The sequence below is a fragment of the Balaenoptera borealis genome, assembly GCF_965194805.1.
Source record: "Balaenoptera borealis genome assembly, chromosome: 2".
Taxonomy (NCBI): Eukaryota; Metazoa; Chordata; class Mammalia; order Artiodactyla; family Balaenopteridae; genus Balaenoptera; species Balaenoptera borealis.
Window position 1 is genome coordinate 89,796,304 of NC_138867.1, and position 25,884 is coordinate 89,822,187.

The window sequence follows — 25,884 nt, forward strand, 5'->3', positions numbered from 1 at the left end:
TAGGACTTAGTAACAGGAGTTTCCCTCTTCCAGCTCAGTTCCTGGTACTCCACGCCTCATCCTCCTGTCCAAGTGGCTACGACAATCTACCTCACTGCCTTACACAAGGAATCACAGGAAAACAATAATCAAGCCCTTCTTTTGAGTTTCATAAATCCAGGCTTCTGCGTTGCAATAACATGATTTTTAAGCTTCAAAAGCCATAAAGACTTAAGTTATATGGTTCATGCCATCAATCAAAGATCTAGAAAACTACTGGAGAGTCAGTCATTCCTCCCACCCCCAAGACTATAATTTCCCCACAAGAAAATGAAGTATGATGAAGGATCCAGCATGAAATGGGAGCAGAATAAATATCTGCTAAGGCAAGAATATCCTCCTCTCTCATCTTCTACACCCTCTCTCCTCTATCAATTGAAAGTACTGTGTTTAGAGAAAATAGGCAGAAATATAATTTTGATGACCTCTCTTCACAGAAAAATGAAAAACACTTACATTCTTACTTTCCAAAAATAAAATGCAAACATTCATAATTTACCAAATTATATTTTTCATTTATGTTTTATAGAGCTGTTTGTTTTACAGATATTCCTTTTTTGGCATTATCAAACTAAATATTTACATCTTTTAAAGGCTTATTTCTATTTTTTTCATAGTGTATACATGCTTTTATCTAATTTTATCAATCTGCAATTATAGTGCTGTTACTTTAAAGTTTTTTCTCCTTTTTAAAAGAACTTTCCTTAAAATAAAATCTATGATCCCAGTTTTTATTTTCCTTTAAAGGACCTTTCTGTCTTGTTCATTATGTGCTTTCTTGAAATTTAATTGAATTTTAAAAGGAAATATTAAATTATTCAGCAACTCAAAATCAAATAAACATGTTTTCAATTTTAAAGTGGTTTTATTGATGCAATGATAGTGAATCAAACAGATAGAATAATTGTAATATTTTTAATTTAAATGACTACTACTCAGAAATTATTTGACATAGAGCCAAGTTCACCTCTAGTTGGAGGAGCACTTTTAAAAGTAAGAGATTTCTTTTAAACTCATAAATAAAGTAATTTGACAAAAATAACAGGTAAATGAAAGGTAAAAGATGCACATAAAACCTTTAAGTTAGCCCTGATGCTAACTAAAATTATTAATACACATCTTAGAAAATAAAATCACTTGATTTGCTTTCAAATTAAAAAGTAAAATACGACATTTTTGTGAAATTGGGAAATATTTTTAGATACAAAAAATATAAATCTCAATTCACATAATTATTTATGTAAGAAATGTCATTTTTCATTTTTCTATAGGACTGTGTGAGTATTCTACTGGAGTAAGCCATTGAGACAACAGCAAATTAATTCACTTTGATGCTTCAAATTCTTATAGAATATAGTATTAAATTTCACTTGTCTTAATTATATTCTTTACAATTTAGAGAAAATCGATATAAAGACCAAGAAGTTCAAGACAAATCTGAGGAAATTATTCCGAATGTAGAACAGACAGATAAAGAGAAGAAAAATATGAAGGCGAGGTTAGGCGATATTGAGCAGGAGATACGTAGAAGGAAACAACATTCTACATAATCAGAATTTCAGAATTCCACACAACACATGGGAAAGGGAAATTTTTCAATGACACAATGGCAAAGATTTTTGAGAACGGATGAAAACCAATCCTCAGATCTAAAGAGTCTAATAAATTATAAGCATAATAATAAAAAGAAATCCACAGCTTGATAAATCATCATGAAACCACATGATACCAAAGACAAATAAATGTCAAAACCTGTCAGAAAGTAAAGACTGCTATCCATAAAGGAATAGTAATTAGATGTATAATGACTTCTTAACAACCACAAAGGATGCCAGAAGATGGTAAAATAATATCTTCACTGAGTTGAAAGAAAATAACTTGTAAATCAAAATTCCATACTCAGCCAAACTATCTTCCAAAACAACAAAGACAAAATATTCAAAAAAACAAAAACTGAAAGAGCCTCTCATTAAAGAAAACTCTAAAGAATACCATGGGGGAGGAAGGAAAATGATCCCAAATGGAAGGAGAGAAATGTAAGACAAAATGTTAAGCAAAAATACTGGTTAATATATGGGTTAAATCTAAATAAACATCAATTGTATAAAACAATAATTTCTGATGGGAGAAGGCAAAGGTAAGTTTGACCAAAGAGTACATATTGATTAACTTTTATACTTTGTTAAGTATGCATCTTAAAATAGAGAGGGTAACCATTAAAAAAACAAACATAGGGCTTCCCTGGTGGCGCAGTGGTTGAGAGTCTGCCTGCCAATGTGGGGGACACGGGTTCGAGCCCTGGTCTGGGAAGATCCCACATGCCGCGGAGCAACTGGGCCCGTGAGCCACAGCTGCTGAGCCTGTGCGTCTGGAGCCTGTGCTCCGCAACAAGAGAGGCCACGATAGTGAGAGGCCCACGCACCGCGATGAAGAGTGGCCCCCGCTTGCCACAACTAGAGAAAGCTCTTGCACAGAAACGAAGACCCAATACAGCCAAAAATAAATAAATTAATTAAAACAAACAAACAAACAAACAAACAAACAAACATAGAGCATATAACTTCTAAAGAGAGAAAAAAACAAATGAATCAGTGAATCCAAAAGAAGGTAAGAGTGAATATGGGGGGAAAGATTAGGAGAGTGAAATAGATAAAAAACATAATAACTTGATCAAAAAAATCCAATATATTAGAAGTCACACGAACGTGAATGATTAAACTCTGCAGCCACAATTAAACTATTTACAGTAAAAGAAAGCCAAGGTCCTATATTAATATCAGACCAAAAAAATACCTGAAATCAAAAGTATTAACAGAGAAAAAGAGTGTCATGACAGAATAATAAAACATTCTCAACAGAAAAATATAGAAATTCTAAACTTGTAAGAACATAGTAACAGAGCCTAAAGCAAAAAGTTACGCAGCAATAGATAAGAAACAAAACTGTCATCATTTACAAATGTTGCAACTGTCTATGTAGAAAACCCCAAAGAATCTACAGATAAATTAATAAGAGCAGATAACAAAGTTGTTGGATACAAAAATCAACATTAAAAGTCCATTGTATTGCTATATACCAGCAAGAGTTAGGAAACTTAAAAAAAATTTACAGTAGCAATACCATATCTAGGAATGATTAACAAGATATATACTAGCTTTTGAGGAAAATTATAAAATCTTATTGTAAGACATAAAAAGACCTAAATAAATGGAAAAGCATGCTATCTAATCCAGAAAATGCAAATTAAAACTACAATGATATTTCTTTTTAAACCTCACTAGAGTGAGGAATAATTAAGAAGCTGGTCTCACAAGCATTTGTGAGTATATGGAACAAAGGGACTCTGACACACCTCTGTTTTGAGAGTAAATTTATTTGACCACTTTGGAAAATAGTTTGGTATTCCATTGGGAAGTGGAAAACACACAATCCTACATACAATTCACCTGTCACATTCCTAGGTGTGAAACTTTTGCACATGTGCTTAGGAGACATGTATAAGAATATTCATTCATATGAGCAGCATTGCTTGTAATAGCCCCAAACTGGAAACAATCCAAATATACTACAAAATAAAATAGATAAATTATGTTATCTTCATTCAATCAAATCCTAAACAACAGTGAACTCCAACTCCATATGAGATGGATGGATCTCAAAAAATAATTTTGAGTGAAAGAATCAAATCATAGAGAAATACATACAATATGATTTCATCTATATAAAGAAATAAATATAGGCAGAACTAAGTTATTCATATATGATTACATACATAGGTGATAAATCTATGATAAAATGTGAGAGACTAAGAGTGTGATGAGGAGGACTCTGAAAAATTGAATATCCACATCCAAAGATGACAGATTAATATCTCAGGGAGGGGTCTCAAAGGGCAAAACAGGTCAAGTTATTTAATCCTCCATACTAGTGTATGTAATTTTGATGACTACCACCAAGTGGCAGTTGATGCTACAGATTCTGGAGAAAACACAGAATGCTGAACTATATAAAAATAGGCCACAACAATATCATTACTATTATTATATATAAAGTACTAACAATGTGTCAGTCACTGGACATTAAGACATTATCACTCCTCATGGCTCATAAGCAAAGCAGGGGTTTCTCAACTTGCTCATGATAAAACGAAGTCTCGGGTCAATTTGTCAAGGTTACATTGTACATGGTAAATGATAGGGTTCTATTTACGTGACTTCCAAGCCTGTTCTCTCCCCACCACTGTTCTGTGACACGTACCACAGTGAAGCTTGTAGGATGACAGTGATTTATAGACATATCATATCTGATTCAACTACCCGTAAATTCCCTAAGGGTAGGATCTATATATGATTCATCCTCCTTCAAAGTAAACATTCAATTAAAGAATATCTAAATTGTACATGGAATAAACACTTTAATTTTTCTAACCTTTTCACATAAGTGATCTCATTTAAACCTTCTAACAAATTCTCTGAGGAAGGTGTGTAGGAGGCATACTGAAATAAAGGACTGATAAGTTAGATGGTCCAGGCTCAGAATCAACTGTGTCACCACCATGCTGAACCAGTCTGACTTGGAGTAAGTCATTTAACAATGTACACTGTACACCTGAAACTAACACAACATAGTAAGTCAACTATACTCCAATAAAAATTTTTAAAAAATGTACATACCACAGGCTTTTATGAAGGAGGAGGAGACTTTTATTAAATAGCCAAAATAGCACAACAACTAAATAAGTGATTAAACATTAATGATCATTATGTATAAACATTAAGAGATACTGTCATTTGAAAGATGTCTTAGCTACAAATTTTTTCCTTCAAAGATAGTTTTTGACTGGCACTCAGTTTCTCATTCCTCTGATTCTCACCCATTTGTATTACTTAAGTATAAGTAGATTTTACATTTAAGTTTCCTTATTCTCCACTTTGAAGTGCGTTAAGCATGTGTAAAGCATAAAAGATCTGGGCTCTAGTTCTAGCTTCATTTACTACCCTTGACACTTGGACAAGGGTAGTAAATGAAATCATGGACTCTTTGGACAGTCCATGATAGAGGCTGCAGCTTGGCATTCCAAATACCAACCTTAGTATCATAGCCCAGACTCTTTGTACTTTCAGGAAGCCACATTCATTCTTTCTCATATTAAGTCCAAGTTAATTATCCATTAATTTACTATGAATAGAAAATAAGAGCCCTAACTTTAAGATATCACACATTCTCTAAGTGTTTTCTTATGAACTATATGGCTTGTGTTTTAAAAAGTACTTCTTTTTACCTTGATTATTTTTCTCTTCCTATCTAAATCCAATGCATAAGAGAGAAAAAAACGCTGGCAGAAAACTCTTGGGAGACTTCCCCTGATCCTATCCCCTTAACTTTCAACGTTGTATATGATGAGGGATCTGATGCTTATTTGTTTGTTTTTAACTTTTAATTTTGAAAATTTTCAAACATGCTGAAAAGAAGAAAGAGTAGAATGTATACCTATGAACCTTTCACCTAGATTTATCAATTGTTAATATTTTACCACATTTGTTGTATTGCTCTCTCAATATACATTTTTTTCTTTGCAGAATCATTTGAAAGTCAAGTTGCAAACAACATAACATTTTATCTATAAATACTTCAACATATATATCCAAAGAACTAGGACATTCTCCTATTAAATTACGGTATCATTATCACACCTAAGAAATTTAACTTTGATAACAATCATTTTTTTTCTTATACAGACTATCTCCACCTGTCCCAATCATGTTCTTAATAGATTTTTTTTTTCAATCCAGGATCCAATGAAGAATCATGCTTTGCATTTAATTGTCATATTCCTTTAACTTTTACTCATGACTTTCATCACATTGACATTTTTAAAGAAAGAATCCATATAAATTGTCTTAACAGGACGTCCTATAATCTCGATTTGTCTGATTACTGTTTTGTGGTTAATTTCAGATTAAGTATTTTTGGAGAGAATACTACAGGAGGTGCTGTAATTCCCACAGGATCACATCTGAAGGCACATAATGTCCATTTTCCCCAATACTGGTGGCTCTGATTGATCACTTGATTAAGGTAATGTCTGTTGGATTTCAACATTGTACACGTACCTTTTGCCCTTCACAATTAATAATCTTTGAGGTTACAAAACTATCTTTTCCCCAACAACTTGCACACAATGATTTTAGCATCACTGGTGAATCTCACGACCTTAGTTTTCACGTGGGGCCCTCATTCCTCATGGTTGCTATATTAACCAATCTGTCCTCAGAACACCTATTTAAGGAACATACCATAAGGTTCTTTTGTGAAGTCTGTAGTTTTAAGTCTGTTACGTTTGCTCAGGTTATCAGTGTAGAGTCCCTTTTCTTCCGCTTTCTAAAACTTCTGAACTTTCTTCTAGTAAAAGCTTCAAATACAGTATTTTACATAGTAGTTGCCTCATAGCTCATATTGGACAAACTCTAGTCTATCTGCTCGACTTACTTTCTATAGAAAGAAAAAAGTCATCAAAATACAAGCAGAACTAAACTTAGCCCATCAAACTTGAGCCCATCTGTCTCACTGGTTAATAAAGAAAATTCTCTTTGCTTCACAAAATTACAGGACAATCTGTCAATAAAACTCTTAGCTTGTCTCCTAAAAGACTTGTACCAGGTTGTCTGTCATATCTCCAGCGTTCTGTATTTGCTGTGGATCTCACTTTATCAGCTCTAATGAAGCAAGCTACATAGGAAGGTGAGATAAGGTTCCCATCAAAATCTTAATTCCCAAATCAGAAGTCAAGAGGGCAATCCTGGGAAGAGCATAGCCATCTGTAGACACTGAAAAGAAACTCTGCTAAGACAGATAATTATAATAGTGGAACTTTTTGAGCAAGTAACTATGACCTAGGCTCAAATGCTACCCATAAAAATCAAAACTGATCTTTCTATTATGCAAAATGGAAAAGCAATTTAAATAAGGACGCCCATGTTTCCACTTTTTTTCCTCTGTTGAAAAACCTGGCCGACTTTTAAAGTAAGTGATCTAGCAATGAGCAATATGCATTAATGCCTCCAGGAATGAATACAATATGCTCCAATGACATTCTTTATCCTCAGGAACGTTAATATCAAAGATGAAAAAAAAATGTTTGACTTAAATGATGCATTCTTCCACAGGGAAGCCTAAATGGCCACCAGCAGAAAGCACAGTGAGCAAGGAAATCTAGTCTCAACTTGGTCACTATGATCAGTTTCTTCATCTATGAAAAAAGAGATTAGACTTGATGAGTTCCAAAGATTTTATAGTCACAGTCATCTATGAACCTGAATATATATATGTGACTAAGATATCAAAACATAAATAGAATAACTATAATAGAATAACTAAAATAAAATAACTCCTTGCTCTCCCCCAAAAGATTGAACCAGAAGCACAAGACTTAAAGAAGCACCAAAAAAACTCAGCCATCAAGATAATTAATAGTTTGGTGCAATATTTTAAAAAATAAAAATTACCGCAAAAATCCATGATGAACAAAATATCAAAATTTTAAACAAAGACAGTCATTGTTGTTTGTTTTATGACCCTGCATTAATTGTGCAACAGGAACTGTCATTTCCAATCAGCTCCCAGTCCATGAGGCTGTTCCCCATCAGGAAGGTTTATAAGGGTCGAGCACAGTGTCCAACAGACTGGGCAATACACTTTACATACAGTCATACTTCTTTCATAGAGCTTTTATCAACTTTTTCCACTTGATACAAAATATGAGAGGATATTTTGATAAATGTACATAGGGACACATTTTTTAATATTTTTCTGGGGCTCTAATATGGCTCAGTAGGGCACTAGATTTAAGGATTCATTTTTTCAACGGGTAAAGCACCAAAATGTTGAAAATAAATGCCTCTACTCCAGGAGTTTTCAGTCACGTAGAAATGAAGAGTCAGTTTTACAAAGAAGTAAAATGAAATACAAAGTACCATAGAGAGAAAACAAAAATCTTAGAATTCAGGGAGATCAGAGCTTCCTCTGTTGGGGGAAAGAGAATTAGGAAAAGACCCCTGGAAGTTGTATAGAGTACTATATTTAGCAAATAAAAATACAAACATCGCATGAGATATATTCATACTAAAAAGCATTTGTTGTTTTTATTCTGAAATTCAAAAATTTTTTAACATCTTTATTGGAGTATAATTGCTTTACAATGGTGCGTTAGTTTCTGCTGTATAACAAAGTGAATCAGCTATACTTGTACATATATCCCCATATCTCCTCCCTCTTGCGTCATCCTCCCTATCCCACCCCTCTAAGTGGTCACAAAGCACCGAGCTGATCTCCCTGTGCTATGTGGCAGCTGCCCGCTAGCTATCTATTTTACATTTGATAGTGTATATATGTCCATGCCACTCTCTCACTTCATCCCAGCTTACCCTTCCCCCTCCCCATGTCCTCAAGTCAATTCTCTATGTCTGCGTCTTTATTCCTGTCCTGCCCCTAGGTTCTTCAGAACCATTTTTTTTTTTTTTAGATTCCATATATACGTGTTAGCATACGATATTTGTTTTTCTCTTTCTGACTTACTTCACTCTGTATGACAGTCTCTAGGTCCATCCACCTCACTACAAATAACTCAATTTCGTTTTTTTTAAAAGGATCTGAAATTCAAATTGAACTGCGCTTCTTATATTTTATTTGGCCATCCTAAAGTGGTAGGTAGCATATAAGTTGAATCTTCATATATAGATATAAATAAGAAACTCTTATATCACTACTTTGAAATTACTATTCAACAAATAGGAAGCATTGTGACATAAGGCAGTGAACTGAATTCAAATAGAATTGTGGTACCAACTGACTGGATAAGTTATTTCTGTGAACTTCAATTTTTCCACTCAATATACTATTATTTGCCCTACATACACTGCAGAGTAGGTAGGTTCAAAAAATCTGAAGATGCTTTTTGAGGTGTAAATATCAGTGAAATAAAAATTTAAGATAAAGCATTGCTTTACTGTGGAAGCCAACACCTATTTTGCTGATCTAATAGGTGGTTACCCCACAGTTCATCCACTTGATCCATGGACCATGGCGTCTGCCACTAAGAGTTAGGAAATTTCATTGAAAAAATACCAAGGACTATCTCACCTTTTTGAACACAAAGCTTTATTCAAAGTCGGGACCATCCTCTGATAAGGGGTAAAGTTCACAAGAACACTCAGTTCCACTGTTGTCAGGATCCTCTACCGATGATGAATTATTGCGTAAAAATGTGTTTAAAACTGTTTTATAAAATCCAGAATGCTCAAACACCTTTGACACTGATATCTATGTGTCCTCTCTAGGTGTCCAGGGCTCAGGCAACTTGTAAAATTTCCTTCTTGCAGGCAGCGTTTCCTTCTCCGACCTGTGAAGGAACTCCCACTTAGCCCAGAGGCCCACAGTCAAATCTAACTGGTACATCAGGTAAATGTCAGGGTAAGACCAATAACAAGTGATTTACTTTGCTGTACTCCATCTTCCACCAAACCAAAGATGTGAACACAAAAATAACTTCAAAATGGAAGGATGGGAGATAGCCAAGAGAAAGGAATAATAAAGAAATAGAGAGGGGTAAGTTCAAGAGATGAAAGGAGAAAATGGTGTAGAAAGGATTATAGATAATCTCAAAGATGAAATGAGAGAGCTAGGGGAAAAAAAAGAGATATGAAAAAAAAGCCAAGGGACAATGATAAAGAAATGAAAACAAGGGGCTTCCCTGGTGGCGCAGTGCTTGAGAGTCTGCCTGCCAGTGCAGGGGACACAGGTTCAAGCCCTGGTCCGGGAGGATCCCACATGCCGTGGAGCGACTAGGCCCGTGGGCCACAATTGCTGAGCCTGCGCGTCTGGAGCCTGTGCTCCACAACAAGAGAGGCCGCGATAGTGAGAGGCCCGCGCACCGCGATGAAGAGTGGCCCCCACTTGCCGCAACTAGAGAAAGCCCTCGCACAGAAACAAGGACCCAACACAGCCATAAATAAATAAATAAATAAATAAATAAATAAATGAAATGAAATGAAAAAAAGGGGGTAAAAAGAGGAAATATGGAGATTTACCCAATCATTACCCCTGAGCAGACCAACCAACAGCAGAGAAATCAGGCAGGACCATAATCCTCACAGACTGCTCTGAAAGCAAGAAGCCAAGGACTGGAGTCAAGAAACTAGGGATTTCTGTAAATTTAAGCAACAGGCCAGAGATAAACAAGAAGTCAGGTCTCCCTTCAGCCTTAATAAGAAAAACAAACCAAATTCGCCACTTTTTTCTAAGTAGCTGCCAGTAAATTAATATAATAAACTAATATTCATGGTAAACTAACTGAATCATTTTGTAACAAAGTAGGTAAATAACTTAAACATACACACACACACACATATTCAAACACATACACACATTTTAAAGGTGTCTTCAAGTGAAGTTTCTCGGACTGAGAAAAATGAGATACATAAAGCAGGTTTTTACAGTTGTTTGTTGTTTCCAATTAGAGATAGACTAATACAAATTTTAGTCCTGGCCTCTAAAATTAACCCCCAAGTATCTTGGCTTCTCTGGGTTTGAACAATGAAGGAAATCCTGACTAGCAGATCCCAGAAATGTTCTGTAAGAATTTATCTTGATTTTTGATTAACCTACAAGTGTGCCTTCCTAATTTCCCTAACCTCCTGGTCTATAAACTCATTATTTGCAAATAAACATCTAGCATACTATTAGAGCTCAGATATAAATTTGTCTTAAAATAAATTCTAATTTAGAACAAAAAATAAAAATAAAACTTCCTTAACAAATCCATCTTGCAATACACACCTTATACTCTCAAGTTATTTTTAATTGTAATTATTATCTTTCTTTCTCTGTATTGTTTTTTAAATTCAACTTATAGCATATGAAAATTACAGAATTACTAGAGACTTCCTGGAAAGCTAGAGGATTACAAATAAAGAGGCTACCTTTTGCCAAAAAAGGGATACTGATTAAAATTTAATTTTAATTCTATAGAAGCAGCTTATATATCGTTCTGATTAACTGCATACAGTCATAAACTACTAAAATTTAGGGTGAATATTTGCCTTGACCTTAATAAGGGATTTATTTTTGCTTCTCTTGATTTCTATTATAATAAGCATCATACCATGCTACAGTTATTCATCCGTAAATCTGTCTTTCCCCTTATTGATGCCAATGAGGAACTTAACACAAGAAATCACATTATTTATTTACCGTTTTGTGCCCAGCACCTAACATAGTATCAGAATATATTAGGTGCTCAAAATACACATACATATCTGAGTTCATACAGTTAATCAACAGGACAAAATTCTTTATGGAATATAAAATGTAAATCTATTCAACCTAGGAACAAAATTTATGTACTTGATATCAAAAAATAATTTCCGGAGAAAGGTACATTAATCTCGTTCTGGTTACAAAATCCTACTTGTATATCCTAGACATACTATACTAAAGTACAAAAAAGGAATAGTTGTGTTTTTCACAACTTGGGGATTTAAAAATTTCTGGAGTAGAGAAAGTATCAAAGTTAGCTGATAGCTTAGCATCTTACTCTGAATCAACCCGTACTGTTTGCTTTTCCTCACTTAGAGAAATTTTAAATGTGTTGTTATTAAAACACTTAATATCAACAAGTTTTCATCTGTTCATAAAACAGGTTTTAAACATCATTTTATGTATCTATCTAAAATGGAGTTTTTCTTAAAATATACTTCTAGCTTTACATATCAAAAAACAAAAAATAATAGCAGCACTTCTCTCATCTGAAGTTCCAAGAAAAATAATTTGATTCTAATGCACGTTAGCTCTTTTGCATGGCAAACAGACACCAAAAAAAAGAAAGAAAAGAAAATTAAAATAGTGGGGACCAGTATAATTAGTTAAACAAATGGCTACACTAACAATCTATTAAGTTAATATAATTTTATTTTTAAGCACTCTTGAAATGATCTATGTTATTCAAATTAAAAAACAAGAGTTTTGATAAATTTATTTTACATCAAAAGATAAGAGTTAGATCTAGCTGTTAGATATGCAAATATCCATCATCTGAAAATACGCATCATGTAGTATTCAATTTTTCACTTCATGCACCCCTATAAATGGCACTGAACAAACTGGGAAAAAAAGAGTAAGCTAAGGACAACATAAAAATGTGAGATAATTAAGGGGATTTTTTTTTTTTAGGGTTAGGGGTAGGAGGGAAATATTTTTTTCCAAAACATTTTCCATTCCAAATAATTCATTTTGTGGTGCAACTTAGAGCCATTAAAATACATTGCATGAACAAATAGTCTAAAATTCTAAATCACTACTATAAAGTACGTTTTATATAGATCTAGTCATAGAAATATGCCAAAGTATCTCTTATAGGAAGGTTTGCTTTTTTGAGAGAAGATGCAACAAAACCCAATGCAACACTTTTTATTTGAAAGATCATGTTTGCTGTGTTCTATGGAGTTTTAGGAATGGTCTATGAATACTCAATAACCAGTGAATTCAACTTTGATTTTTCTTAAAAAACAAAACAAAACTAAAAGGCATAGATGCATTATTAGTTTCAGTACACTATATACAAAATAAATTATACAATGACACTGTTTGAGAACAGTCAAATTTTAATATGGCTACGTAAGAAAAAGAAAAGATAAAAGAAAAATACCTCTGAAAGCCAATAAATTTATACTTGATAGGAATCAAAAACAAAAGTAAAACTCAGTTTAGCTTTTTAAATGTTCAGTGTTAAATAAAACTGATGCACCAATTACTTCTATAAGTCACCTTTCAACTCTAATTACCCAGACACAGGTAACTTTCCACTAATATTTTTGCCATTTTGTTTCATTTAATATATCTGCTTTAAAAAAAAAGGGGGGGTGCGTGGCACCACCACTTGCAGTTCGAGGCAGCTGCTGTAGTGGGGCGGACTATGGCAACTCAGGAAGCCACTCCAGGAAGCCAGTCAGAGGAGAGCAATGCTTTGGACCTGCCATCAGCTTATGATGTAAGGGATTACGTGTTGCAGAGACCCAGCCAGGAGGCCAACAGTGAGGCTTTTAAGTTCTGAGGAAGCCCTTTCTATTCCTTGCTCTTCTGATGTGGATCCAGCAGTGTGGCTGACAGGGTCTTGGTGCTCCGGCCTGGTGTCAGGCCTGAGCCTCTGAGGTGATAGAGCCAAGTTCAGGACACTGGACCACCAGAGATGTCCTGACCCCACAAAATATCAATCAGCAAGAACTCTCCCAGATATCTCCGCCTTAACGCTAAGACCCAGCTCCACCCAATGGCCAGCAAACTCCAATGCTGGACTCCCCAAACCAAACAACTAGCAAGACAGGAACACAACCCCGCCCATTACCAGAGAGGCTGACTAAAATCATACTAAGTTCACAGACACCCCAAAACACACCACCGGACGCTGCCCTACCCACCGAAATACAAGATCCAGCCCCACCCACCAGAACACAGGCACCAGTCTCCTCCACCAGGGATCTTACACAAGTCACTGAACCAACCTCACCCACTGGGGGCAGACAGCAAAAACAATGGGAACTACAAACCTGCAGCCTGAAAAAAGAAGACCCCAAACACAGTAAGTTAAACAAAATGAGAAGACAGAAAAATATGCAGCAGATGAAAGAGCAAGGTAAAAACCCAGCAGACCAAACAAATGAAGACGAAATAGAAGTCTACCTGAAAAAGAATTCAGAGTAATGATAGTAAAGATGATCCAAAATCTTGAAAATAGAATGGAGAAAATACAAGAAACTTTTAACAAGGACCTAGAAGAACTAAAGAGCAAACAGACAATGATGAAAAACACAATAAACGAAATTTAAAATTCCCTAGAAGGAATAAATAGCAGAAAAACTGTGGCAGAAGAAGGGATAAGTGACCTGGAAGATAAAAGAGTGGAAATAACTACTGCAGAGCAGAATAAAGAAAAAAGAATGAAAAGAATTGAGGACAGTCTCAGAGACCTCTGGGACATTAAACGCACCAACATTCAAATTATAGGGGTCCCAGAAGAAGAAGAGAAAAAGAAAGTGTCTGAGAAAATATTTGAAGAGATTATAGTTGAAAACTTCCCTACCATGGGAAAGTAAATAGTCAATCAAGTCCAGGAAGCGCAGAGTCCCATACAGGATAAACCCAAGGAGAAACATGCCAAGACACATATTAATCAAACTATCAAAAATTAAATACAAAGAAAAAATATTAAAAGCAGCAAGGGAAACGCAACAAATAACATACATGGGAATCCCCATAAGGTTAACAGCTGATCTTTCAGCAGAAACTCTGCAAGCCAGAAGGGAGTGGCAGGACATATTTAAAGTGATGAAAGGGAAAAACCTACAACTAAGATTACTCTACCTGGCAAGGATCTCATTCAGATCCAATGGAGAAATTAAAACCTTTACAGACAAGCAAAAGCTAAGAGAATTCAGCACCAACAAACCAGCTTTACAACAAATGCTAAAGGAACTTCTCTAGGCAGCAAACACAAGAGAAGGAAAAGACCTACAAAAACAAACCCAAAACAATTAAGAAAATGGTAATAGGAACATACATATTGATAAGTACTTTAAATGTAAATGGATTAAATGCTCCAACCAAAAGACACAGACTGGCTGAACGGATACAAAAACAAGACCCATATATATGCTCTCAACAAGAGACTCACTTCCGACCTAGGGACGCATACAGACTGAAAGTGAGGGGATGGAAAAAGATATTCCATGCAAATGGAAATCAAATGAAAGCTGGAATAGCAATTCTCATATCAGATGAAATAGACTTTAAAATAAAGACTATTAAAAGAGACAAAGGACACTACATAATGATCAAGGGATCAACTCAAGAAGAAGATATAATAATTGTAAATATTTATGCACCCAACATAGGAGCACCTCAATACATAAGACAAATGCTAACAGCCATAAAAGGGGAAATCGACACTAACACAATCATAGTAGGGGACTTTAACACCCCACTTTCACCAATGGACAGATCAACCAAAGTGAAAATAAATAAGGAAACACAAGCTTTAAATGACACATAAGACAAGATAGACTTAACTGATATTTATAAGACATTCCATCCAAAAACAACAGAATACACTTTCTTCTCAAGTGCTCATGGAACATTCTCCAGGACAGGTCATATCTTGGGTCACAAATCAAGCCTTGATAAATTTAAGAAAATTGAAATCGTATCGAGTATCCTTTCCGACCACAATGCTAGAGACTAAATATCAATTACAGGGAAAAAAAACTGTAAAAAAATACAAACACATGGAGGCTAAACAATATGCTACTCAATAACCAAGAGATCACTGGAGAAATCAAAGAGGAAATCAAAAAATACCTAATAACAAATGACAATGAAAACGCGACAACCCAAAACCTATGGGATGCAGCAAAAGCAGTTCTAAGAGGGAAGTTTATAGCAATACAATCCTACCTCAAGAAACCAGAAAAATCTCAAATAAACAACCTAACCTTACACCTAAAGTAATTAGAGAAAGAAGAACAAAAAAACCCCCATAGTTAGCAGAAGGAAAGAAATCATAAAGATCACATCAGAAATAAATGAAAAACAAATGAAGGAAACAATAGCAAAGATCAGTAAAACTAAAAGCTGGTTCTTTGAGAAGATAAACAAAATTGATAAACCATTAGCCTGACTCATCAAGAAAAAAAGAGAGACGACTCAAATCAACAGAATTAGAAATGAAAAAGGAGAAGTAACAACTGACACTGCAGAAATACAAAGGATCATGAGAGATTACTACCAGCAACTATATGCCAATAAGATGGACAACCTGGAAGAAATGGACACATTCTTAGAAAAGCACAACCTTCCGAGACTGAACCAGGAAGAAACAGAAAATATAAACAGACCAACCAGAAGTACTGAAATTGAAACTGTGATTAAAAATTTTCCAACAAACAAAAGCCCAGGACCAGATGGCTTCACAGGTGAATTCTATCAAACATTTAGACAAGAGCTAACACCTATCCTTCTCAAAGTCTTCCAAAATATAGCAGAGCGATGAACACTCCCAAACTCATTCTACGAGGCTACCATCACCCTGATCCCAAAACCAGACAAAGATGTCACAAAAAAAGAAAACCACAGGTCAATATCACTGATGAATATAGATGCAAAAATCCTCAACAAAATACTAGCAAACAGAATCCAACAGCATATTAAAAGGATCATACACCATGATCAAGTGGGGTTTATCCCAGGAATGCAAGGATTCTTCAATATACGCAAATCAATCAATGTGATACACCATATTAACAAATGGAAGGATAAAAACCATACGATAATCTCAATAGATGCAGAAAAAGATTTTGACAAAATTCAACACCCACTTATGATAAAAACTCTCCAGAAAGTGGGCACAGAGGGAACCTACCTCAACATAATAAAGGCCATATATGACAAACCCACAGCCAACATCGTTCTCAATGGTGAAAAACTGAAACTGTTTCCTCTAAGATCAGGAACAAGACAGGGTTGCCCACTCTCACCACTATAATTCAACATAGTTTTAGAAGTTTTAGCCACAGCAATCAGAGAAGAAAAAGAAATAAAAGGCATCCAAATCAGAAAAGAAGAAGTAAAACTGTCACTGTTTGCAGATGACATGATACTATATAGACAGAATCCTAAAGATGCTACCAGAAAACTACTGGAGTTAATCAATGAATCTGGTAAAGTAGCAGGATACAAAATTAATGCACAGAAATCTCTTGCATTCCTATACACTAAGGATGAAAAATCTGTAAGAGAAATTAAGGAAACACTCCCATTTATCACTGCAACAAAAAGAATAAGATACCTAGGAATAAACCTACCTAAGGAGACAAAAGACCTGTATGCAGAAATCTAAAAGACACTGATGAAGGAAATTAAAGACGATACAAACATATGGAGAGATATACCATGTTCTTGGATTGGAAGAATCAACATTGTGAAAATGACTATACTACCCAAAGCAATCTACAGACACAATGCAATCCCTAACAAACTACCAATGGCATTTTTCACAGAACTAGAATAAAAAATTTCACAATTTGTATGGAAACACAAAAGACCCCGTATAGCCAAAGCAATCTTGAGAAAGAAAAATGGAGCTGGAGGAATCAGGCTCACTGACTTCAGACTATACTACAAAGCTTCAGTAATCAAGACAGTATGGTACTGGCACAAAAAAAGAAATATAGATCAGTGGTACAGGATAGAAAGCCCAGAGATAAACCCACGCACATACAGTCATCTTATCTTTGATAAAGGAGGCAAGAATATACAATGGAGAAAAGACAGCCTCTTCAATAAGTGGTGCTGGGAAAACTGGACAGCTACCTGTAAAAGAATGAAATTAGAACACTTCCTAACCCCACACACAAAAATAAATTCCAAATGAATTAAAGACCTAAATGTAAGGTCAGACACTATAAAACTCTTAGAGGAAAACATAGGCAGAACACGCTGTGACATAAATCACAGCAAGATCCTTTTTGACCCACCTCCTAGAGAAATGGAAATAAAAACAAAAATAAACAAATGGGACCTAATGAAACTTAAAAAGCTTTTGCACAGCAAAGGAAACCATAAACAAGATGAAAAGACAACCCTCAGAATGGGAAAAAATATTTGCAAACAAAGCAACTGACAAAGGATTACTCTCCAAAATATACAAGCAGCTCATGCAGCTAATATCAAAAAAACAAACAACCAAATCCAAAAATGGGCAGAAGACCTAAATAGACATTTCTCCAAAGATGATATACAGATTGCCAACAAACACATAAAAGGATGCTCAACATCACTAATCATTAGAGAAATGCAAATCAAAATGACAATGAGGTATCACCTCACACCGGTTAGAATGGCCATCATCAAAAACTCTACAAACAATAAATGCTGGAGAGGGTGTGGAGAAAAGGGAACTCTCCTGCACTGTTGGTGGGAATGTAAATTGATACAGCTACTATGGAGAACAGTATGGAGGTCCTTAAAAAACTAAAAATAGAACTACCATATGACCCAGCAATCCCACTACTAGGCATATACCCTGAGAAAACCATAATTCAAAAAGAGTCATGGACAACAATGTTCATTGCAGCACTATTTACAATAGCCAGGTCATGGAAGCAACCTAAGTGTCCATCGACAGATGAATGGATAAAGAAGATGTGGCACATATGTACAATGGAATATTACTCAGCCATAAAAAGAAAGGAAATTGAGTTATTTGTAGTGAGGTGGATGGACCTAGAGTCTGTCATACAGAGTGAAGTAAGTCAGGAAGAGAAAAACAAATACCATATGCTAACACATATATATGGATTCTAAAAAAAAAAAAATTGGTTCTGAAGAACCTAGGGGCAGGACAGGAATAAAGACACAGATGTAGAGAGTGGACCTGAGCACAAGGGGAGGGGGAAGGGTAAGCTGGGACGAAGTGAGAGAGTGGTATGGACATATATACACTACCAAATGTAAAATAGCTAGCTAGTGGGAAGCAGCTGCATCACACAGGGAGATCAGCTCGGTGCTTTGTGACCACCTAGAGGGGTGGGATAGGGAGGGTGGGATAGGGAGGGAGACGCAAGAGGGAGGGGATATGGGGATATATGTATACATAAAGCTGATTCACTTTGTTATACAGCAGAAATTAATACACCATTGTAAAGCAATTATACTCCAATAAAGATGTTAAAAAAAGGGAGGGGAAGGTGGAGAAAGTTTACAGTAAAAGCAAGAACTAGACTTTTTAAATTAAGCTTTTTTTTTTTCCCTTAGATTCCATATATATGTGTTAGCATACAGTATTTGTTTTGCTCTTCCTGACTTACTTCACTCTGTATGACAGACTCTAGGTCCATCCACCTCACTACAAATACTCAATTTCGATTCTTTTTATGGCTGAGTAATATTCCATTGTATATATGTGCCACATCGTCTTTATCCATTCATCTGTCGATGGACACTATAACTTGCCTCTTGACATTCTAGAGAATACAATCAAATATATAAATAAAAGGAAATAAAAGGCAAAATCTTAGAAAAAAGAGGGTAAATTTATCATTATTTTCAAATGATGTGACTGTCTACCTTTAAGAGCCAAGAGAATCAACTATAAACCTATTAGACACTATATAAATTCAGAAAGATGGTCAATTACAAAATTTACATATAGAAGTATATTTAAAATGTACAAAAAGTATACTCTCATTGACCAATAATAACCAGTTAAAAAACATTAAATTGATATCATTCACTACAGCAATAAAATTACTGAATAAAACTAAATTTAATATGAAATACATAGGACCTGTAATAAGAAAACTATAAACCCCAAGAATGAGAGGCTTAAGCAAATAGAAAGTGCTATGTTTTATAATATTTAAAGATATCAGGGACTCCCCTGTTGGCGCAGTGGTGAAGAATCCGCCTGCCAATGCAGGGGACACGGGTTTGAGCCCTGGTCTGGAAAGATCCCACATGCCGCAGAGCAATTAAGCCTGTGTGCCACAACTACTGAGCCTGCACTCTAGAGCCCAAGAGCCACAACTACTGAGCCCGTGCACGTAGACCCAGTGTTCTGCAACAAGAGAAGCCACCGCAATGAGAAGCCTACACACCGCAACAAAGAGTAGCCCCCACTCGCTGCAACTAGAGAAAGCCTGTGCGCAACGAAGACCCAACATCAGCCAAAAATAAATAAATAAATTTACATTAAAAAAAAAAAGATATCAAATTTCCACAAATAAAACTGTAACTATAAAGCAATAACCAACAACTTCTAATGTGTGTGTGTGTGTGTGTGTGTGTGTGCATGGTGGTTGTGGTCGCTGGCATTATTATTCAAACATTAGTAAGTGGAGAGATTGAAGGAGAAAGAACAGAGCCAGGGACTATTCCAAGGTGACATACGGATCAAGGATTTAAGATCATATAATCAATTCAATCCAAAATTTGATTTCTAGAGGGTTAGGAAAAAAAGTCACTGCATAGAAAAGTGGAATGTCTCAGTCCCAGTTTGACTTAGAGAAAAGTAGGCTTGGTGGGAGGTTAATGTAATCAACCATGACATATTCAGATCTGGGAGTTCAAGACAATAGCTTCTAAGAGCTAAAACAAGAAAAGAAAGCCATGATAAGTCTACTAAGTTTTACATTTTCTTTTGCATGTAGAAGATACTGAAAGAGGTAAATATAGCTATGGGGAGCTTCAAAGGCCTGAAGGTGTACCTTGAACCTTACTGGAAGAAGGAAAAAGAAACCCATAGGTCCCTAGCAAGTAAATGGTTGTATTTCAATTAGTATTCCCATATTTTAGATTTGTAAAGTCTCAGAGAACAAGAATCAGAATGTCCTTGGCTAATATTACAGACAATTACTTCGAATAGAGAAATCTACTCTGGAATATCAAGTTGTAGGTATGTTCTCATATCCCTCACAAGTCTAAGCCAGACAAACTCAACTTTCCCACCCCCCTTTTTCTTGATTCAAAACACTACGTGATTTTATTCAAAAAACTACTATAGCAAAAGGATTACTTAAGAAGACAACATTTCAGATTTGCGAAAACCTGGTGATATGTGATACATCCTGCACGGCATATAAAGATATATTGTGTTCAGACTTTTCATAAGGGGTGAAATTAACATAAATATTTCATTTTCAATCATATTTTCTTAATGTATTAAATCAATGATGTTAAAAATCCTTAAATACTATACACATATAAAAATGAAATAGCAAAGGTAAGAAAACAGCAATGAAAAATCAACTTAGATCCCAGGATTATTTTCTCACTAGGATAGTAAAAGTTTATAGATTTTTCCTATATATAAAATGAAACATCATAGCAATGAGAATTTTAGTTAAATAGTATATGCCTGTTTGTCACTGAAAAAAAGTTAGAAAACCTAAATCACAACAGGTTATGTTATTTTGTCAAATAATTAAAAATAAAAGGATCAACCAGTGACTCAGAGGGTCTATTCCTACTTATTATGATGACCAGGTTTTACAAAATCCAGATCCTAAAATCCATGATGAGACACAATGAAAGGATGCACGATTAATATAAGTCACTCGCAATAATGTCTTTTCCGCACCACCAAAGGCCTTTAAAAGGGTGAGTGTACTATAATACCAAAATTAGATTTATATATCCTAGAAAACAGGTTACACACTGATGAACAGCATTAAATTGACATAATGGCTCTTAGTGGTTATAAATGTAGCTTTTTCCTACTTTAATTGGCAAGGACTAGACTGACCTTTTCTCTATAATTGTAACTACAGTACAGTAATTAGACAAACCACTACTTACTTCTGAAATAAAGAGGAAAGGAAGAAAGCTCTTAGCCACCAGCTTTGAGAATGCAGAGTAAAATTGGGTTGGCATTCTACTGGGGGAAAATGAGCCACCACACCAATAAGAAAAATTGTTTTCCATAAATTATGTTCTATGTTTAGTTTAATATCTGAACTAAAGAAAAAAATCCCAGAGGAAAGCCCTTTTCATATACTTAGCGACAGCCCCCACTTGAGGATAAAAACCAGTCCTAAAAACAAGTTTGAAAGTTAAAAAAAAAAGAATTAAGATGTTACTTGGGACAGATGGAGGAAGGGCAGGATAAAATCCCTAATTGTGATCCTGCAGGCATGTCTTCCTTGGGCCTGCATAATTCAGCAGGGAGGTAAGAGTCTTGACGGGGCCTTAAGGAAAAGTCAGCCTCATGGCTGAGGCTGAGAAGGGAGCAGTTTCCCTTACCTAAGAGCAACCGCCCTTTTTTCCACCCTGTTTCTGGGTCTCAGGCGAAGGTCAGCCAGCCCCTAAGCCGTTTAGCTTCCAAGGTGGGAAACACTAGGTCCCTGAAGGAGACGTGGGAGAAGCTTTCTTTTTCAGCAGCCCAGATTGCCCATAAGTGATCGCCTCTCTGCAAGACCGTGGGGAGAGAATCATGACATGCTGAAAGAAAAAACAGTGCAAACTCAACCAGTGAGTCAGTTCTTATCACAAGTCACTACCCATTAGCGTCCCAAGGCCTCCACACAGGTCACACTCTCCCAGCAGCTGCAGTACTTGGCAGTCACACCACTGAGCGCTGATAAATCAACTCAGGACCCAGAATTATTTTCTCATTTGGACAGGAAAAGTTTACTCATTCCCCAATATGTAAAATGGAATATAACTGCAGTAGGAATTTTAGTTAAACAATATATCCCGTTAGTCACTGAAAGTAAGTTAGAAAATCTAAGTGAGAGCCAGGGACCATCTTTCATCAGTGAGAGCAATGAGATTTGGTATATAAATATCAGTTTAAGGGAGTCATTGTACAATATGTAAAAATCCAGGTTACACAAAAGTGCAATGTACAGTAATTAAAAACTACCTACTCATGGCAACTGGAGGCCACTGACTCCCTCAATTATAGGAAGAGCAAACAGGGTTTCAGAGCGTGCTCAACAAAGTTAAAAAGAGTGCATAGAAATGATGAAAATGAAAAGCGGCACAAGTATTATACAATCATCCAGAAATCCCTTGACTATGTCAGAGGCAAGTATTGCTAACTATCAACTCCATGAAGGCAGGGAACACAAAGATTCTGTTCACTGTCCTAGCCCAAATGTCCGGTCACGGTAAGTACTTAATAAATACCTGGTAAGTGAATAAATGACGAATAAACAAAATCATATGCAGTAATTTTCTCTCACAAATTCTTGGGTCACACGACAATTACTTCTCATAATGCTTATCAGACACAAAAGAGACATGTGAATACTGCTTCTCTAAAGAGTTCACTTGGAATAGAACATTGTATTTTACTTATGTGACACTGGGCCACTTAATCTCTTGTGCCTTGGTTCCCTTATTTGAAAAATGGGAATAATAATAGTATCTACCTCACAGGGTTGTTAGAAATTTACTATATGTAAAGCACTTAGAACAGGGGTTAGCAAAGGCAATGCTATATAAGTGTTAGTGTTTCAGCTGTTATTCTATAATGATATGCAGGTAGGTTTTTTAAATCCTATGGCTATTCACAAGTCTTATTAGCCTCTCCCTACCCTCCCCTGCTCTGGGAGGCAGAGACCATTTCTTATTCAACTATGTACTGCCAGTACTAAGTACACTGCCTGGCACATAATCAATGACCAAAAAAAAAAAAAAAAAAAAAAAGGAATACAAATTATATTGAATCAAACACTAATATTATAATATGACAATGTTCTCATCTAGATCAGAAAAAAAGTCATCTAGGCCCACTATGATTCAGAGCATGAATTTCCTACACAATAAATCCAAATGTGACAAGCATCTTCCTTTAACATTTGATAATATCTAATTAAGAGATAGTTATAATGAAAGAGTTAAAAAATGTTTCATTTTTGCCAGGGCCCAGCATAGTCAACCTCTATTCCTTTATGTTCTTTCTTACCACTTATTCATCATTCAAAAACTAAACTCTCAATCTTTTAAATGTATTATTGTGACATCAATGGCAAGGAAAGCAGATAAGAAGGTTCAACTAACAATCAAATATTAGGAAACTGGCTAAGATGCCAATAATGCAGGACATTAAAATATTTTTAAAAATCTGTACTGAAGATGTGGAGAACTACACATTGCTCAAAACGTGTTTATCATTACAATCACACCTGTGTGCAAAATAACATGTTAGACCTCTAAGGAAGAGTGGATTTGTTTTATTTATACATTTAAAATTTTCCACCTACCTGCCATAATTCACCCTGAAATATTTCTCCCTTTGGTTTCAGAAAAATAAAGTCTCAGTTGATACCCTGATGCAACATGCTGGATCATCAATAATCCAGCAATAAACTATTCTTCTCTGGCAGTAAACCAAGTTTCTCTTCTAACGTTTGTAAGCAGTAAGTGATAGTTAAGAATGAGCTTTCCCCTGAGCACCTGGAAATAAGATTGTCCTCTAAATTAAACTATAAAATTGATCCAAAATAGAACAAATGGGCAGAGATAATAGTCAAAATAGCTCCTAGGCCAAAGCAAGAATTTGACATCACATCATCATCACAATGACATTCACAGAAAGGTATCACTGGGATAAAAGGGTGACCATATAATTTATCATCCAACCATAATATTAGGCCAGACACAAACCAGGACTGTGCTGCACGAATTGAGATATACAATCACCCTAAATCACAGGAGGAGTCGGTCCTGTTGGGAAAAAGAATATAAAACAGTAGAGCAAACTGCGGTATTGATCTTCCAAATATTATAATGGAAGCCTGTTTCATGAATATACCATTCATTTGGTAATTAATAATGTTTTAGTCCATGTCTGTTCTTACACTGTAATTTTGTGTTGTTATTTAACTTGATTATGTAACTTTCATTTACTACTTATGCCTTATCTCTGGTATGTAGTGGGGTTTTTTGATCAGTGTGTCTTATATTTCTTTTCAAACCCCATATTCCAGCATTGTGTACTATAAACTGTAGATGGAAATCAAATGCTTACTGACTGATAGTAATAATCATTATTATTATAGCTATAGCTGGCATGTATTGAGTAATTAACTACGTGCCAGAAACCGTCCTAAGTGCTTTACATGTATAATCACATTTAAATCAGACAAAAACATTATAAAGTGAGTACTATTGGAATCTTCATTTTACAGATAATAAGACAGAGGGAGACTAAGCAACTTGCCCAGTGACAAATGTGTAGCAAGTGGCAGAGCCAGGATTCAAATCCAGACTATCTGGCTCCAGGCATAACTACTATGCATATTGTCTCTTAGTGGAAAATAATTATTTAGTGCCTAAATAATTTTATTAAACATTAAAAAACATTAAAGTTAAACATTAAAGTTATTTTTAAATGCTCCAAAATAGGTGATGATTGCATCCAGGGTTGGCATAGGTATGGAGAAACAGATACTCTTCTCCAGGGATATAGACATATATTGATATAATCTTCTATAGGGAATTAAGCAAGATGTATAAAAAGTTTACATATATTTACCCTTATATACAGGAATTCCATTTCAAGAATTTAACGCTAAGGAGACAAAAATTAAAAGTACACAAAGACACAGGTATAAGGATGCTCACCATACAGTTATTATGAGTAAAAATTGGAAATAACTAGAATGTCTATCAATAAGAGATTGGTTAAGTGCAATATGCTAAAACCCTACTGTAAATCCATGAGAAATGGTGAGAGGTATCTATATTTATTAAAATAAAAATAAATCCGTAGTATATTGTTGACATAAACACAGACTGCAAAATAGCACACACAATGTAATTCCAAAAGGAGGACACGCACATATGTGCATATCTAAAAAGATGTTCACCAAAATGTCAACAAGGGAAATGTTTAGAAAGTGAGATTTTAGATAGTCTCCATTTTTTTTTTTTTTAATATTTACTAAAAATGTCCTTGTGTGTGTGTTGTTGTTTTGCCAAAGGGGCATAAAAGAAACACAAGAGTGTACAATCTAGAGATACTCCAGTTCCATTCTAGGCCATGAAAGAAAACAAGTGTTGATGGCAAATAAGTGGCTATAATGGAAGATAAGGGAGAAGCTCAGCCAAGTGGGACCCAGCAGCCTAAGGGCCACCTTCACCACTAGCAGGCTGTGTGAACCTAGACAAGTCACAGGTGATCTTTGAGCCTCAGTTTCAAAACAGCAAGATGAAGAAGTTACATGAGGTGTTCTCAGAAGTCTTTTCAACCCCAAAGGGCTGTGGTTAAAATTTTCAGAAAGAGCAGGTAGAAAT

The 25,884-nt window shown here is 35.3% G+C and overlaps 1 protein-coding gene and 1 pseudogene across 6 annotated transcripts in view; one reads left to right on the plus strand and one right to left on the minus strand.

The window, feature by feature from the left end:
- Window positions 1–25,884, minus strand: part of FBXL17 (F-box and leucine rich repeat protein 17) — a 464,528-nt gene that overhangs the window by 260,521 nt on the left and 178,123 nt on the right. The gene's annotated exons all lie outside the window — the stretch shown is intronic.
- Window positions 12,986–13,241, plus strand: LOC309623294 (shieldin complex subunit 1 pseudogene; annotated as a pseudogene). Its single transcript has one exon. The product of its transcript is annotated as a shieldin complex subunit 1 pseudogene (transcript).